The sequence below is a fragment of the Sorex fumeus genome, unplaced genomic scaffold, assembly GCF_029834395.1.
Source record: "Sorex fumeus unplaced genomic scaffold, SorFum_2.1 ptg000044l, whole genome shotgun sequence".
Lineage (NCBI taxonomy): Eukaryota > Metazoa > Chordata > Mammalia > Eulipotyphla > Soricidae > Sorex > Sorex fumeus.
Genome location: NW_026606101.1, coordinates 14,018,121 through 14,024,942, shown reverse-complemented (window position 1 = coordinate 14,024,942; position 6,822 = coordinate 14,018,121).

Here is a 6,822-nt window from a genome sequence, read left to right as displayed (position 1 = left end):
GGCTTACTCTTGGCTCTCTGCTCAAGCACCATTCCTGGAGATGCTCAGAGGACCCTATGCAGTGCCAGGGAACAGAGGGGTCAGCAGTGCACAAGATAAATGTCTCTTATCTCTCCAACTCCCTAATTTGCCATTTGGAAAATGATTATTATTATTATTTTTGCTTTTTTGGGTCACACCTGGCGATGCACAGGGGTTACTCCCGGTTCTGCACTCAGGAATCACCCCTGGCGGTACTCAGGGGACCATATGGGATGCTGGGAATCGAACCCTAGTTGGCCGCGTGCAAGGCAAGCGCCCTACCCACTGTGCTATCGCTCCAGCCCCTGGAAAATTATTTTTATCTTACCTATTTAAATTATGGCTTTGGGAGTGTTCCTGGCTCTGTGCTCAGGATTTGTGTATGCTAGGGATTACACTCAGGCTTCCAGCGTGAAAAGTACTGTTTGTTTTCAGCCCAACCTTTGCCTTTAGTAGCCAGATTTCTTTTACTTAATATAGCATTTCTAATCCATCCATGCCGTAATAAGGACAGTCCTTCTTCCCCTTTGTTGAACTTGAGATTCCTTTCTCACGATGCATGGGGGCCGGTGGTGCTAGGCATCAACCTCAGGCTCCTGCACGTCTAGCATGTGCTCCAGCCCCTTGGGCTGTCTTTTCTTTTCTTTTCATTTATTTTTATTTTTAACCACATACAACTGTGCTCAGGGTTTTGCTTCTGGAGTTGCATTCATAGTTGTTTCTTCTTCTTTCTCCTTCTCCTTCTCCTTCTCCTTCTCCTTCTCCTTCTCCTTCTTCTTCCTCCTCCTCCTCCTCCTCCTTCTTTTTCTTCTTCTTCTTCTTCCTCCTTCTCCTCCTTCTTCCTCCTTCCTCCTCCTCCTCCTCCTCCTCCTTCTCCTCCTCCTCCTTCTTTTTCTTCCTTCTTCCCTAGTGATGCTCAGGGCTTACTCCTATTTCTGCACTCACAGATCAATCCTGGTGGTGGTTGGGGAACCATATGGGGTGTCAGGGATTGAACCCAGGTTGGCTGCATGCAAGACAAGTACCTACCAGCTTGATCTATCTTTCTGGCCCTTAAGTCTTATACTTCACCTTCCTTCTCTCCTATCTTTTTGCTTCCCATCCCTTCCCGTTCCCTTCCCTTCGGTTCTCCTTACTATTCTTTTCTTTTCATCTCTTTGAAGGGATTCTCCTAAGCAGTCCTCAGGAGGCTCAGGGACCCCTTCTGGCAATTCTTGGCCAACTTGGCTTATGATTCAATGCCAAAACCCAGTAATGAATGGTGTTAGGGATTACCAGCTTTGCAGTGCGGAGGATTACCTGGGCATCTATGTGGTGTTCAGAAGCCTCCAGAGACACACCCTGCAGACCTTGAGGAATAATGTGATACTTGCTGACACCTGGTTATGGAGCACCAGAGGTCACATACTTTGTTGTGGTGTTGGAAATCCTAAATGGCAGGAAGGCACTTGGCATGTGTGAGAAAGCAAGAGATAGAACTCGGGCCTCATGCCTGCGAGGCAGATATGCTACCACTAAGTCATCCCAGACCCCATAATTTATTTTTAATTTTGGGGGGATTTGGGACCACCCTGGTAATGCTCAATGCTTACTCCTGGCTCTGCACTCAGGGATCACTCCTGGAATGTCTCAGGAAGCCATTTGTGGAGATGGGGATTGAAGGGACTTGCTATATGCAAGGCTGGTGCTTTACCCACTGTATTCTCTTCTTCCCCCGCATTTTCTTTTAGATTTTGTTTTTTGGGCCATATGCGGTGGTGCTCGGGTCTTACTCCTGACTCTGCAATCAGGAACCACCCCCAGTGGGGCTCATGGGACCAAATGGGGTGCCAGGGATTGAAACTGGGTTGATGACATGCAGGGCATGCTGTATTATTGCTCCAGCTCCCTGTCTAGTCTGAAAGTCAAATGTTCTCTGATTGCCTTCCCTATTTTCTGGCTCACACGTGAATGGTGTCTCAATAATTTTGCACGGTAGTATGCTCATATGACTACACAGTCATACGTAACATACGGACTTTAATGAAGGTGCCAACAAGCCAAGGTGTACCCTTTCACTGTTCTGCTGCACTTTAATTTTGCACAACAGAGCAGTCTGTCTCCATTTCCCTCTTTAGTTTTACTTTTTCACTCTTTTCATTTGTGTCTGTGTGTGTGTGCTTGTGTTTGTGTGTGTGTGTGTGACATCAAGCGGTGCTCAGGAGTTACTCCTGACTCTGCGCTCAAGAAACAAACCTTGGCAGTGCTTGGGGACTGTATGGGATGCCAGGGATCAAACCCAGATTGGCTGTGTGCAAGGCAAGCGCCTTACCCGCTGTACTATCACTCCCGCCCCTTTTATATCTCTCCTCCACCTTTGAGGATAAAGAGTTCTCAGTGGGGTCCCATTTCTGGGAATCCCAGTTCAGTATGGTAAGATTCACCCTAACATGGGAAATTGGCAGTTTTTCTCCTACCGTTTATGCCAAGTAGCACATAAGGTCCCTTAAATGATCATCAGCCTTTCTAATTTCCTGCTTGACAGATTCTTATGGTCTGCTAGAGCTATGTGCCACACTGGGTTCAATCGCAGGCACCACATGGCTTCTAGAGCATCGCTGAGTGTAGCCCGGGAATTCCCCAAGCACTGCGGGGCCTGAGGAGCACCGGATGCTTAGGCCCTAGCATTGAGTCACAGACCCAGTTGGCCAGGTATGGCAGAAGTGATCTCTGGATCCCTGAGCACTGCTTGGTAGGTCAAACAAAATAAAACAAAACAAAACAAAATGAAAAATAATATAAGTGTATCTTTGTATAGTGGACCCGTCACGAAACTTCAACAATTAATTTGTGGCTAATCTTGTTTCATCTGTATTCCCTCTTATTTCCCTACTTTGTATAGTCCTGACTATTTTGAAGCGAAATCTAATTTCAAGCCTACTACCATTTTTATGTTTCAACCAAACACTTTGCAGTTTATTATTTGAAGAAATGAAATCTTTTGCCCTGGGTTCCCCCCGCCCCCCCCCCTTGTCCAGTTTTAACTGATAGTATCCTAATGGAATTAATGAACCATATTCTAATAAAATGTATTGTAATCTTGGGGCCAGAGAGATAGTACAGCAGGTAGGGTGCTTGCCTCACATGTGGCCAACCAGGGTTTGATCCCCAGCACCCCATATTGTCTCCCAAGCACTACCAGGAGTGATTCCTGAGTGGAAAGCTAAGAGTAACTCCTGAGCACTACTGGGTGTGGTCCAAAAACTAAAAAAAAGTATTATAATCTCATAATATGTTAATATTTAAGATCTTATATGAAAGACATACTATATATAACTTTTTTCATTTACTGAACACAGGATCTCACACATACAAGACATGTGCTCTATCACTGAGCCATATCCCCTGATAAGTCTAATATTTCTATCAGATTCTAGGTTTTTTTTTCTTTTTTGGGTCACACCCAGTGATACTCAGGGGTTCTTGGCTCTGCACTCAGGACATACTTCTGGCACTGCTTAGGGGACCATATAGGATGCCAAGGATTGAACCTGGGTTGGCTCATGTAGGCAAACCCCCTACCCACAGTACTATCACTGTAGCCCCAGAGTCTAGTTTTTGTGTATTTTCTCCTCCATCTAAATTTTAGAATTAACATGACAAGTTCTATGATAAAACTCATTGGTATCTTTATTAGAATTGCTTTGAACATATATATTTTTTCTTCTTTGGTTTTTGAGCCACACCTGGCAGTGCTCAGGTCTTATTTTTGACTCTGCACTCAGGGACCACTCCTGGTGGTGTTTAGAAGACCATATGTTGTGATGGGTATCCAAACCAGGTCCAGCATATGCAAGGCAAATGTCTTTCCCACTGTACTCTCTCTTCAACCCTCAACTAGTTTTCAATTTTCCTAAAATGTATAAGGTTAATTTTTAAAAAATAATGTTTTGGTTATTATGAAAACCAACTTTTTATTCTGGTATTGCTATTTTTCTTCTTTTTCTTTAAAAATTTAAAAGTTTTGTCTTTTAGGTTGCATCTAGCAGTGCTTGGGGGCTGCTCCTTGTGGTACTCAAACCAGATGGACTATATATTCAGGCAACACCTTAACCTCTGAATTGACACCCTGACTTTTATTGCTACTGTTTTCTAATTAATTGTTGTTGTTTTGTTTTGTTTTGTTTTTTGGGCCACATATTGCAGTGCTCAGGGCTTATTTCTGGCTCTGTGGTCCAGATCACTTATGAAGCAGTTCAGGGGATTACATGCAGAGCCATGGATTGAACAGAGGTCAGGCGACTGCAAGGCAGGAGCCTTATTCCTTGTACTACCTCTCCGCGTAGGACCAGGTGTTAGTTCATAACCCATCTTCTCCACTTACTATGTGATTTTAGACAAGTTTCATTTCTCTGAATTTCCTTCTTCTACAGGGAGGATGAAAAAAAGTGATGTTGTTAGAATTAAAAATTAAACCAAACACAGTGGAATACTATGCAACTAAAAGAAAAGATGAAATCTCACAGTTTGCTGCAGCCCCGATGGAACAGAGGATATCCTATTAAATGAAATAAGTCAAAAGGAAAAGGTCAAATACCTGATAATTTTGCTCAACTGATATAGAGAAACGAAACAAGAGAATAGACAGTATCAACTGATGACAAACATTTGAACTTAGATTACAAAAACTCTGAATACCAAATGGGGCCAATGAAGACATGGGCTAGAAATAACACAAAGGTTATTTGTGGGAGGGTCTTGGGCCCCTTTGGTAAGTCCAGTGCAGTAATTGTGCACTTCAAAACCATAAATTCGGAGAGTATTGTAACCATGTTGCTTATAGTAATTTTTTTTCGGTTTCCCTTGCTGTTTGTTTTGGAGCTACAGCAGTGGTGCTCAGGGCTTACTTCTTGCTCTGTGCTGCTCTTTGCCAGGCTCGGTGACTGTATAGGATGCTGGGGATTGAACTCAGGTCAGCCGCTCCAAGACAAACACCTTCTAGCTTACTATTTGTCTGTTCCTAGTAATTTTAATTTACTTGATGTTTTTGTGGTTGTTCATTTTTTACCCCCCACCCAGCAGTACTCCTGGCGGGCTCGGGGTTCCTAGTAATATTTAAAAACTGAATTAAATTTAGAAGTCTCGAACACTTAGTACATCATGACTTTAAGCCAGAAGTATCAGTGCGTGGACAGGATAAGGAGTTTTGAGACTCCACAACTGTGGAGTGTTAAGTTCCAGGCGGGGAACGCCACCTTTAAAGTGATTTCCTACTGTGGAGTTCATGCCCAATTCAATCAGCTTATCAGTGGCTGAATAAATAGCAGTATTTCTACATTAAAAAAAAAAAGTGAATTCCTACAGTCAGGGAACAATGTTCATTGTTCAGGGAGAAAAATAAACGAAAAATTTCCTTCCGTGAAAGTTTTGGGGAGGTCTGCGGACCACTCTGGTACCTAAGTAAATAGGTTCCCTACCTCAGTAGGTACCCCCTTTGTCAAACCATGGAGCACTCTGGGCTTAGCAACTCATTTCCTTACCCTCTAAAGGGCGCGAGCAGCAGCGCGGGACTACATTTCCCAGAAGCCTCTCGGCAGGTCCTTGGTTCGCTCCCATCCCGACTTCCGGCGCCGCCGCGCTCCCCGCGGCCAATCGGAAGGCGGGCGTCCTCTGGTTCCCGGCGCTCTGATTGGCGCATTCGCCCGGACCCTTGGTTCAAATTTTCAACTGAACGGAGCGGGTCCGCAGGCGAGTCGCGCTGGCGCTGCGTTGTCAGAGGCGAGGTGAGCCGCGGGCGCGGAGCGGCCTTTCCCCCGCGGGCCCTCCGAGCGGCTGGAGGTCTCTGTCTCCTGCGGACTCCGAGCGCCGTCCCGGCCGCCCTCGGCCCCGGGTTCTCAGGCGGTGTGTGGGGCCGGGGAGCGGGCGGCGCAGAGCGGGGGCGCGCCGGGCCGGCGGGATCGGGCCGGAGCCGGGCCGGAGCCGGGCCTCGGGTCCCGCTTCCCTTGGTGACAGGCCTTCTCGGCGCCGGGAGCGGGAAGCGCCTTGGGAAACGGCGGCCTGAGGCGGGGGGCGGGCGGGGGGCGCTGGCTGGTTTCTCGGCGGTCGAAGCCGCGTCGGCCGGGCGGATCCCTCGGCGCCACTTCCCCCCCTCCCCTCGCCTCAGAAGGAAATTCGGGCCCAGAATCGCGAGAAATGTTCCGGGGAGGAGGGGGGCGACCCGCCTGCAGCCTCTGGAGGGGGATGGAGGTGGGAGGGGGCCACGGAGGTGGGTCCCCGACCCGCCGCCTTTAGCATCTAAACCCAGGGTGGAAATCTTCCGGGAAACTGAGTCTTTCCTCGCGGTGCTGGAGCAACTGTCTTAGGGTCCCGGGTTTCAAAGAGGGCAGGGGCGTTACTTGATTGGGGAGGGGGAAAGGCAAAAAAAAAAAAAAAGCTTAAGAAAACAAACAAGTACATTCCGGGCGATTTGAATTCCCCTTGGAGGTTGTTTAGGGTTTAAAATCTCGCCTGGCACCTGTGTCTGTCCTGGCCCCTCCCCGTTAGGACCTTTCCGTTACCCTGTCCCAGAGCAGTCACAGATGGGGGGTGGGGGCTTGAGGGTTTGAGTCTGGCTTTAATACTGAAGGATTTGTTCACCTTCCCTGCCCCCATTTTCTTTTTTTCCCCTCCCCCCATTTCCTTGACATTGTGCGGGGGCTCTCCCCCCCCCCCCCCCCAATTCTAGTTCCTTGGAGCCTCTGGACAGCATCTGGACAGCCTTTGGGTTTGGACTCAGCCTTTGGGTTTGGACTCATCTGTCGGATGTCAAAAACGAACTGTTGA